Below are 11,257 nucleotides of genomic sequence, written 5' to 3' on the forward strand. Positions count from 1 at the left end.
AGACCCCTCTCCCAGGGACAAATTTGTGGAAAGATAATTTTAGGCAAGTTAGCTAGATCTCCAGGAGACCTTGTACCATGAATAGACAGCTATGGATCAGAGCAGGTTTTATCTAGTTATTTATTTATTTGTTTTCATATACCGAAGTTCATGGAAAACATCACATCGGTTTACAATATATTATAAAACGCACAATTCAAAATATACAGTGAAATACATAATTTGTTAAAAGAAGCATCGAAATAAAATAAAATAAAATTTTCTAAAAGCATTTATAAAGTTGTTACTAAAATAGATAAATAAAATAGAATTTATCCGAAATTAAAGAATAGATAGAGCTGTCATCTTTAGTTATGCATAAGCTTGCTGGAATAGCCAGGTCTTTATTCCCTTCTTGAACCTTCAGGAATTTGCTTCTAATCTTAGGTCCTGTGGCAAGGAGTTCCATAACTGGGGACCTGCAAGTGACAGAGCTCGCTCTCTTACAGTATTCAGGTGTGCTGATTTGGGACAGGGTATAGGTAAAGTGCCATTGCTTGCTGAGCGTGTAATTCTCTGTAAGGTATGGAAATGGAGAGCAGCGTTAAGCCATTCTACTTTGTCATTGTAAAGTGTCTTATGGATGAATGATAAGAGTTTTTGAAATGGACTCTGTGTTATTGGTAGCCACTGTAGTTCCTTTAGAATAGATGTTATATGATCTGCTTTCCTAGTTTTAGTTAGTATTCTGTCAGCTGCATTCTGCAGTAGTTGAAACGGTCTGGTGGAAGATGCTGGAAGGCCTAATAATAAAGCATTACAGTAATCAATTTTTGAGAAAATGAGGGCTTGGAGTACGATTCTGAAGTCATTTATATGAAGCAGGGGTCTTAATTTTTTTAGGACATATAATTTAAAATAACCATCTTTAATTAAATTACTTATAAATTTCTTTAGATTTAGTTCACTATCTAGTGTTACTCTTAGATCTTTAACTTCATTTGAAATGGAATATTTAGTCTGTACTGTTCTTACTTCTTAATTGGTTTATGGCATAAAATGAGAAATTCCATTTTAGATGGGTTTAACGATAAGCTCATTTGAGCTAAGAATCAGTTTATGGCAGATAGATTTCCCACAGCTTTAGAGCAGATTCAATAGAGTCAATGATCGGAATTAAGATTTGGATATCATTGGCATAAATAAAATGTGTTAGCCCTAGTCCAGCTAAAAGCTTGCATAATGGGAGCATGTATATGTTAAAAAGTGTTGAAGATAAAGAGGATCCTTGGGGAACACCTTGGACCAGATCTATCTGCTTTGATTTAAATACACTCATTTTAACTTTATAGGACCTATTTCTTAGATATGATTCAAACCATCGATAAGTGACATCTGATAGGCCAATTTCACTTAACCTATCTAGTAGAATGTTGTGGTTGACTGTATCAAAAGCCACAGATATATCCAGCATTACTAGGAGGTACAACTTGCCATTGTCTAAGCCTCTCAGGACTGTATCTATGAGGAAGACAAGTAGGGTTTATGTACTGAAAAATTTTCAAAAGCTGAATTGGGAGGGGTATCGTATATTATGATTTTCTAAGTGTTCTGAAAGTTGTTGATTGACCACTTTTTCCATAAGTTTGGATAGAAATGGCAGATTGAAGATGGGCCTAAAGCTGGCTGGGTCTGATAAATTTAAATGGGGGTTTTTTGGAATGGGTTTGATTACTGCACATTTTATGTTATCTGGAAAACTACCTTGGTTTAATTAAGTATTAAACCAATCTAGTGGTTTAGCTAGTGGTTTAGCAATTATGTTGGGAACCAACTTCAGGGATTTGATGGGAATTGCATCAGAGGGGTGGGCGGCAGGGTTCATTTTTCTAATGAGGATCTCAGTTTCAGTGGAGGATACATTGTCAAAGGTGGACCATATTATTTCTGGGTTTATTGGTAGCGTGATTCTATTAGTCTTATCAATGTGAATGTTTTTTATTAAATTAAGAGTCTTATCTCTAAAAAATTGTGCAAGCTTGTTGCATTTAATTTCTACATTTTCTTGAAGTGTTAAATTTGGCATGGATTTAGTTAACTGTAACATAGGAGAATAGAACTCTTGGGTTGAATTGATAGTCATGAATTTTTTTTGAAAAATAATCTCGTTTAATTTTAATAATATTAGATCTATATTTACAGAGCGTGGTCCTATAGATGCCTAAAGTCGTAGGGGTTGGATTTTTCCGCCATTTTATTTCTGCATTTCTAAGGGAGTGCTTTATGATTTTAAGGTCAAGAGTGTACCATAGTGCTCTATGTTTATTGGAGGGCTTTATCTCTTTTTTTAATTATTGGGCAGCAGGTATTAGCCTAGTCATTGGTGATTGAATTCCAAGATGCAACCGCAGAATCAATGTCAGATCCATATTTTTAAGGGCTTCTGGTAAAAGTTCTATTAAGTCATCTCCCCCACAGGGCTTTCTATATTCAATCATTGTTTTTAGCATTGGTGACTTACATTTTGGTTTGTTTAAGATGAGATGTGTAAAGATCAATCTATGGTCTGACCAAGGAACAGGTAAGCTTGTAGGTGGATCTACACTTTCAAAATACGAGTTAACAAAAATTAGGTCCAGTGTGTGACCTGCTTTGTGGGTTGGAAGGTCCACAATTTGTCTAAAACCTATGGCATGTATGGTGGTTAGGAAGGTTTCATATCTAGATGACAATGGTGAGGCATCGACATGCAGATTGAAGTCATCCAGAATAATAATCGGGAGATCCTTAAATCCTTCCTTAATAATAGGATCTACAAGGTCAGAATAAATAATAATGAATCACACCCCGTATCTTCCACTCACGGAGTACCTCAGGGTTCGTCTCTCTCCCCTACATTGTTTAATATTTATCTGCTACCCCTATGCCAGCTTCTTGAAAGTCTCAACCTGACACACTTCATTTACGCAGACGACGTACAGATCTTGATCCCCATCACAGATCCTATCTCCAAAACCTTAAATTTCTGGAACAGCTGCCTTCATTCCATCAATCTTCTCCTCTCCAGTCTCAACCTTGTCCTCAACACTTCAAAAACGGAGATCCTCGTAATCTCTCCCAATGACTCCAACCCTCGAGTCAACAACCCCTTCACACCAGCAGTAAAACATGTGAGAGACCTCGGAGCTATTCTAGACACCCGCATGAACTTCAAAAGTTCATAAACAACACCACCAAAGAATGCTTCTACAAGCTACATGTCTTAAAACAGCTCAGACCCCTCCTTCACCTCCATGATTACCGATCAGTCCTTCAGGCCATACTGTTCTCAAAAATTGATTATTGCAACGCATTACTCCTCGGCCTTCCTGCCTCCACAACAAAACCATTACAGATGTTCCAAAATGCTGCAGCTAGAATCCTAACTAATTCAAGGAGAAGAGACCATATAACACCTATACTCAAAAGTTTACACTGGCTCCCCATCAACTTTAGAATATTATTTAAGACTCTGACCATTATCCATAAAACCATCTACCTTCAATCCACACTCCAACTGAAAATTCCACTCAGCCATCACGCATCTACTAGACCAATCAGAACGGCATACAAAGGATCTCTTCACGCACCCCCCACCAAAGCTTCACTTCACCCTGCCATTCAGAAACGTGCCTTGTCCACTGCCGGACCCGCTCAATGGAACTCATTACCACCAGAGCTTCGCCAGGAACAATGCCCAGTCGCCTTCAGAAAGAAACTGAAAACCTGGCTTTTCAAACAAGCCTTCCCCGATTGACCATTCCTCAAACTACACAAATTAGGAATGGACAAAATTATCCTTTCATAGATTGTACCTAAATATTATGTCATAGTTTCCAACTAAAATACTCTGTTCCATCTACAATTTTAAGCTCAGAATGCTCCCCTGTGCCCAAACCAATAATATTGCAACCTCCCCGCTAGATTCCTACCCACTATTCCCACTTCCCACCCTTAGTCTTTTCCCCCCCCCTCTTGTCCCTTCTACCCCTTCCTCTAGCCTCAACCCTAGAGCCATTGCCCTGCACAGACAGCACTACCCCTTAAAACTGTTGTTTGTTTGACCACTTGTCAAATGTGATTTAAAAAAATGTTTGTTTGTTTGTTAGATGTTCACCTACTAAATCGTTCACCTTGTTACTATTCAACTCTGCTTGTTATCCATTCTACAGTTGTCCTGAGTTCATCACCCTGTTTCATGTAACTTTATGCTTTTATGCTCCTATATCGTTGGTTACCCCTTGTTTGATGTAAACTGGTACGATGAGATATTTTATCTTGAGTATCGGTATATTAAAATATATTAAATAAATAAATAAATAAATAAGATCCATGTCTATACTGTCTATAATAAATTCAATAAGGGGGGAGATGTTGTGCTCCAGGAGGCCTGGAGGAGCATATAGCAAACAAATGTGTAAGTATTTAGTTTAAGAAAGCCAATCTCATAATGTGGGGCAATATTTACAGTTTGTAGCATTAGTTTGTATTCTTTTTTTAACCATGAAAATAATCCCCCACCCCTTCTATTAGTTCTAGGTATAGAAAAAATGTCATAAAGACTTTTTGGTAATTGATTGATCAGTACAGTGTCCGAGTTTTTAAACCAAGTCTCTGTTACACCACAAAAGTCTGGTCTGTTATCTAGCAGGAGATCAGTAAAAACAGGCATCTTTTTTACTATTGACTGAGGGGTAGATTTTAAAAAAATGCGCGTTTGCGTACTTTAGTTGGCGCACCAGTCGCAAACAAAAGTACGCTGGATTTTAGTAGATACGCGCATAGCCGCTAAAATCCAGGATCGGCGCGCGCAAGGCTGCCGATTTTGGGCAGCCGGCACGCGCCGAGCCGCGCAGCCTGCCTCCGTTCCCTCCGAGGCCGCTCCGAAATCGGAGCGGCCTCGGAGGGAACTCGCTTTCGCCCTCCCCTCACCTTCCCCTCCCTTCCTCTATTTAACCCACCCCCCCGGCCCTATCTAAACCCCCCCCCTACCTTTGTCCGGGGATTTACGCCTCCCGGAGGGAGAAGTAAATCCCCGCGCGCCAGCGGGCCCCTAGCGCGCCGAGACGCGACCCGGAGGCAGTTCCGGAGGGCGCGGCCACGCCCCCGGACCGCCCCGGGCTGAAACCACGCCCCCGGGCCCGCCCCCGAAACGCTGCGTCCCGCCCCCAAAACGCCGTGTCGATCGGCCCCGCCCCCGACACGCCCCTGACAAAAAACCCCGGGGCTCTGCGCGCGCTGGCAGGCCTATGGAAAATAGGTGCGCCGGCGCGCAAGGCCCTGCTCGCGTAAATCCGGGCGGATTTACGTGAGCAGGGCTTTTAAAATCCGCCCCTGAGCGTTGTTTAGTATCAGAGACAGTATTGTTAGTCCTATAATCTGTGAATTAGAGGCTATAAGTATGAGAATGAGCGTTCTTGGTCTATTGGCTGTTTTCCATTGTGAGTTCTTGGGTTTTAGTCTATTTAGACTTATAATGGTGTTGATTTGTCTATTTTCCATGATATTTACTCACAGTTTGTCAATCGCAGGTTATTGAAGGATCCGGATATTTATACTCCAGTGGTTATTACGCCGAAAAGTGAAAGTATGCCGATTAGTTGTCAAAGTATTTTTTAATTAGGTGCAGCACAATGGGGCCCACTAAGGGACATGCCCCTTAGTCACGTGCCTTTGGCGTGCGCAACACCTTTGGCCCCACGAACGTGCTTTTGACCTCCACGATGCACTGATGACGTTGCAGAGGCAGAGTCATCGGCCGAGGGGGGAAGGGCACGGCAGGTCTGGTAGGGGGTCTGGGAACAGCGTCAAGCAGCCATTGCAAGATGTTTTGAGGTAATTCAATGCCTCTGGTGAGGCTAGAGAGCAGCTACCAGCAGATGGAGACAAGATGGTAAGCCTTCGGCCCCAAGACCGTGCTTTTGAGCTCCTCGGCGCACTGATGACATTGCAGAGGCAGAGTCATCGGCCAAGGGGGGAAGTAATTGATGAGTGTGAATCAGTATATTGCATGTGATACGAGTGCAGGGATTGTACAAAGGCATAACACTATCACCATTTGTTCCCTGCATCTCTGAGACATTCTGGCAACAGTGAGCTGATAAAGAGCTGGGATGGCCCCAAGGAACATCTGGTATCTCTGGGGACATCAAAGACTAAGACATTTGGTATTTCTTATCACCTGAGAAGATCAAATGCTAAAGACTAGTACCCATACCAATGAGCTGATAATAAGTTAAACAATTGGGGGTAGATTTTAAAAAACGGCGCGTTGGCGTATTTTTGTTGGCGCTCCAGGCGCCAACAAAAGTACGTGGGATTTTAGTAGATACGCGCGTAGCCGCACATATCCGCTAAAATCCTGGATCGGTGTGTGCAAGGCTACCGATTCCGTGTAGCCGGTGCGCGCCAAGCCGCGCAGCCTACCTCAATTCCCTCCGAGGCCGCTCCGAAATCAGAGCGGCCTCGGAGGGAATTCGCTAATGCCCTACCCTCACCTTTCCCTCCCTTCCTCTACCTAACCCACCCCCCCGGCCCTGTCTAACCCCCCTATCTTTGTTGGGGGATTTACGCCTCCCAGAGGGAGAAGTAAATCCCCACGCACCAGCGGGCCGCTGGCGCGCCTAGACGCAACCCGGGGCAGTTCCGGAGGGCGCGGCCACGCCCCCGGGCCCGCCCCCGAAACGCTGTGTCCCGCCCCGAAAACGGCGTGCCACTCGGTCCCGCCCCCGACACTCCCCCCTCGGAAAACCCCGGGAATTACGCGGGTCCCGGGGCTCTGCGCGCACCAGTAGGCCTATTGAACATAGGCGCACCGGCGCGCAGGGCCCTGCTCGCGTAAATCCGGGCGGATTTACGCAAGCAGGGCTCTTAAAATCCGCCCCTTGGTGTCTTTTACCAAATAGGAGATCATAAGACTGGTACTGAAATGCCTTCCTGGGTAAAAGTGCAAACTGAAACAGAGAGATATATAAAGCATAACTTTTACTTATTCTAATTAGATGAGCTGAGAAGACACAGAGAGCGAATAGCTGGTTCTTTTTCAGAGTCTCCGGGCTTGTAAAAGTCTTCCAGATTTCCTATGAATGCTGGCTTATATGAGGAGGGTACATAAGGGAAGTGTTCTGCTATATTCCTAGGGGAATTCTGTGCAAAAAATTTAAAATTCTGCGCACAAAAACTTAAAATTCTGCAAATGTTGTATTGGTCAAAATAACACAATTTACATGACAGTCTTTAAGTAATTACATTTTAAATTAATACAGAAAAAAGTTATTACTTAAAGATGCAGAATTTTAAATATTTTGAGCATAAATTCCCTAGAAATTCACTGTAAGAATGTCCCTTCCACTCGCTCTCCCTACTCCCCTGGCCACTTTGCCCTCTCAGGCCCCAACTCCTCCACCTGCCAGTATCTCTCCCTTCCACCTATAGGCTCAACCTCTTCCACTCTATTGCCAGTCCCAGAGTTTGACCCCGTTCTCAGTACTGCCCCTCACACAGGCTTCCTCTGTCCCTCCTTCTCTCACACATGCTCCCTCTCTTTAATACACATACACACACCCTCATGCAGGCTCCCTCACTCTGTTGCACACACATACATCTCCTCATACAGGGCCCTCTCTCTTGCATACACACCCACACAAGAAAGAGATCTAGGCATCATAGTGGATAACACATTGAAATCGTCTGTTCAGTGTGCTGCGGCAGTCAAAAAAGCAAACAGATTGTTGGGAATTATTAGAAAGGGAATGGTGAATAAAACGGAAAATGTCATAATGCCTCTGTATTGCTCCATGGCAAGACCGCACCTTGAATACTGTGTACAATTCTGGTCGCCGCATCTCAAAAAAGATATAATTGCGATGGAGAAGGTACAGAGAAGGGATACCAAAATGATAAGGGAAATGGAACAGCTCCCCTATGAGGAAAGACTAAAGAGGTTAGGACTTTTTAGCTTGGAGAAGAGATGGCTGATGGGGGATATGATAGAGGTGTTTAAAATCATGAGAGGTCTAGAATGGGTAGATGTGAATCGGTTTTTTACTCTTTCGGATAATGGAAAGACTAGGGGGCACTCCATGAAGTTAGCATGTGGCACATTTAAAACTAATCGGAGAAAGTTCTTTTTCACTCAACGCACAATTAAACTCTGCCAGAGGATGTGGTTAGTGCAGTTAGTATAGCTGTGTTTAAAAAAGGACTGGATAAGTTCTTGGAGGAGAAGTCCATTACCTGCTATTAATTAAGTTGACTTAGATAATAACCACCGCTATTACTAGCAACGGTAACATGGAATAGACTTAGTTTTTCGGTACTTGCCAGGTTCTTATGGCCTGGATTGGCCACTGTTGGAAACAGGATGCTGGGCTTGATGGACCCTTGGTCTGACCCAGTATGGCATGTTCTTATGTCCCTTTCTCTCTCACACATACATCCTCACACAGGCTACCTATGTCTCTCTCTCACGCACCCCTTCACACAGGCTCTGTCTCACACATATACAATCCCTTCACACAAGGTAGCACCCTCACATACACATGATACCTTTTTCATACACAGGAGCTCTCAATCTCTCTCACACATACACACTCTTTCACAATCTCCTCATATAGGCTCCCTCTTCTGAAACCCACACTCAAGCATTTGGCAATTCTGCTCGGGGGGGGTGGAATTCTGCACAAAATCTGTGCTCCACAGTAGCGCAGAATTCCCTCAGGACTAATATTATTTAGACCGCAATAAAGGCTTAAGGATTCATAGCGCATAAAGACTGAACTCTGTTTTTCCAGATTTTGCTGACATTTCTAGTATTTCATCCAAAGTGTATTTGTGTCCATTTTGCTGAAGCCTCCAGCACTTTCAGGACCTTAGAAGACAATTAGGGGATCATTTTTAAAATTCTTTTCGCACAGTTTAGCCAATTTTATGCACATAAATGGCTGTACCAAAATAGCCTGGGGACAGAGTGCATGGAAATGTTTGTGTATAGCCTGCTTATGTGTGTGCTGAATGCAAACTGAGTCACAGGTGTTCCAGGGAAGAGACTGCACTTATGTGCATATACTTTATGATTTCCAAAAGTTTTGTGAGCATAACGCCCGCCGAAGATGTGTAACTTTACGCAAGTTTGCGCACATCCTCAGATTTTTCAGGGTCGCAAAATGAAACTCCAGGGGGGATGATTCAGAACCAAAGTCAGGAAATATTTCTCTCCAGAGAGGGTGGTGAATGCCTGGAATGCCCTTCCGGAGGAGGTGATGGTTTTGAAGACAAAAACAGTCAACGAATTCAAAGGGGCATGGGATCACTGTGGATCTCTAAAGGCTAGAGGACAGAAATGAAGAAAAGCATGCATGTGAGTAACTTGCTAGTGCAGCAGTTAAGAGATTCCTACTCTTAACCAATATGCATTGATGCTTTTAATGCAACTGCAACATTGCTATCCACCTTAGATGGCAGGGGGGAAAAGAGGAATTGGATTCAAACAACAACTGAGGGCCCTGACTTCCTTGGTCTGGGATACTGATACACAGACTTAAAGGGAAAAAGCATAGGACTGTTTCTATGGCCAAGTCCTAAAGGAAATGAAGAAAGCATACAATGGGGTAACTTGCTGGTGCGGCAGTTACTACCCTTAGTAGAAGGTATAGAAATCACCACCCTTAACCAATAAGCCTTGATGCTTTTAATGCAACTGTAACAATGCTCCCCACTTCGACGTCAGGAAAGAAAGGGAAATTGGATTCAGACAACAACCAAGAGGGGCCTCAACTTCTACAGTCTGGGGTCCTGATATGCAGATTGTGGTGATGCACCAGTCTGTGGCTTAGTCCCTGCGCAGGAATCCCTGGTTAAACCCATAGGAGCAGTGCAAGATTAGGTAATATTAAGAGAAATGCAAAAGTAGTTGTGCAGGGAACTACATTTCCCATAGTGCCGCTGCCTAGTCTCTTGGGCCAGAGGCCTTCACACCTGATTCAGGACTAATGGGATTGGTTAACACCTCTCAGAATTGGGGGAGGGGTACAAGAGGCTTGTGGAGCAGCTGAGTAGGGAGAGAAGGAAAGCAAGCTGGGCACAAGCCACCATGTGGAAAAAAACAACTTTTTTTTTCACTATGGAAGGAGATTCAGATGAGGAGGACTCAGGCAGGATCTTCCACACAGCATAGCTTCTAAACTAAGTGGTATTTTTGTTTTGTTATACTTGCTAGGAAGGGACTGATATAAATTACTAATCTGAAAATGAAAGAAACAATTTGACAGAAGCATATGAGAGAAGCCACACAATGGTGATGAACAAGGCAGAACCTAGTAATGTGGTATCCTGTTTTGAGTTTGGATTTGTTTATGTTGAGCACTGGCTGAGCTGTGCTGCTGTGACCCTGATGTTTTTCAAAGAAGTAATATGGTTGTGTATGATGGTAGCAGTGTGCAAAGAGCTTTTATAAACCAACAGCGCGGTTTAATGTACCCAGAATTAAGCTTCTCCCCACTTTATAAACTGCATTTGCGAAAGGCACAGAAGTAGAGTGGTTTGGAGGTGGGGTTTTTTTGTGTCTAGATTAAAAAGCTGCATGAAGGAGAGGCCAGGAAGTAAAAGTGCTCTCTTGATTAGTAAACTGTGTGAGTTGCAAAGATGTAAATCCCCTCCATCTAATCAGCAAGCAAGAACATTAAGCCTCAGAGAAGGAAAGGCTCTCCTCTAGATCAGTGGTTCTCAACCTTTTTTTGGCTGGGACACACCTGACAGATGGTTCTCACATGCGTGACACACTGAACATGTGACCATCACGGGGCTAAATGTAAACATGCACTCTGCATCCACAGGAATCCCCTCAACCCCAAGCAATGAGTGCAGAACAGATCTAGGGCATTACCCATACAACTCGCCATACAAAAAAGATTCTGGTTCTGATGACATCTCAGTAAAAGCAAAAAAACTCCTTTTACTACCAGGCAAAATAGCCTTCCTTATGAAAAGGCAGTAATTTACCACTAATGCATATCCTATTGAGAAAACCTAACAAATAAGATTGATACAAACGCCTACATGCTAGTAAAATCCCTCACCTCGGTCACACACCCTTGACCAAGTACAGAAAAACCACAAATTATAAATATGGAGACAGAAACTGGAATGGAAAACCAAAAAAGCCACACTGCATGCAGTGCGAACCTGGGGAAATGGAAAGAGAAATATAGCACCTAACAGACTCTCAGGATTTGCAGTAATG

The sequence above is a fragment of the Rhinatrema bivittatum genome, chromosome 2, assembly GCF_901001135.1.
Source record: "Rhinatrema bivittatum chromosome 2, aRhiBiv1.1, whole genome shotgun sequence".
Classification (NCBI taxonomy): domain Eukaryota; kingdom Metazoa; phylum Chordata; class Amphibia; order Gymnophiona; family Rhinatrematidae; genus Rhinatrema; species Rhinatrema bivittatum.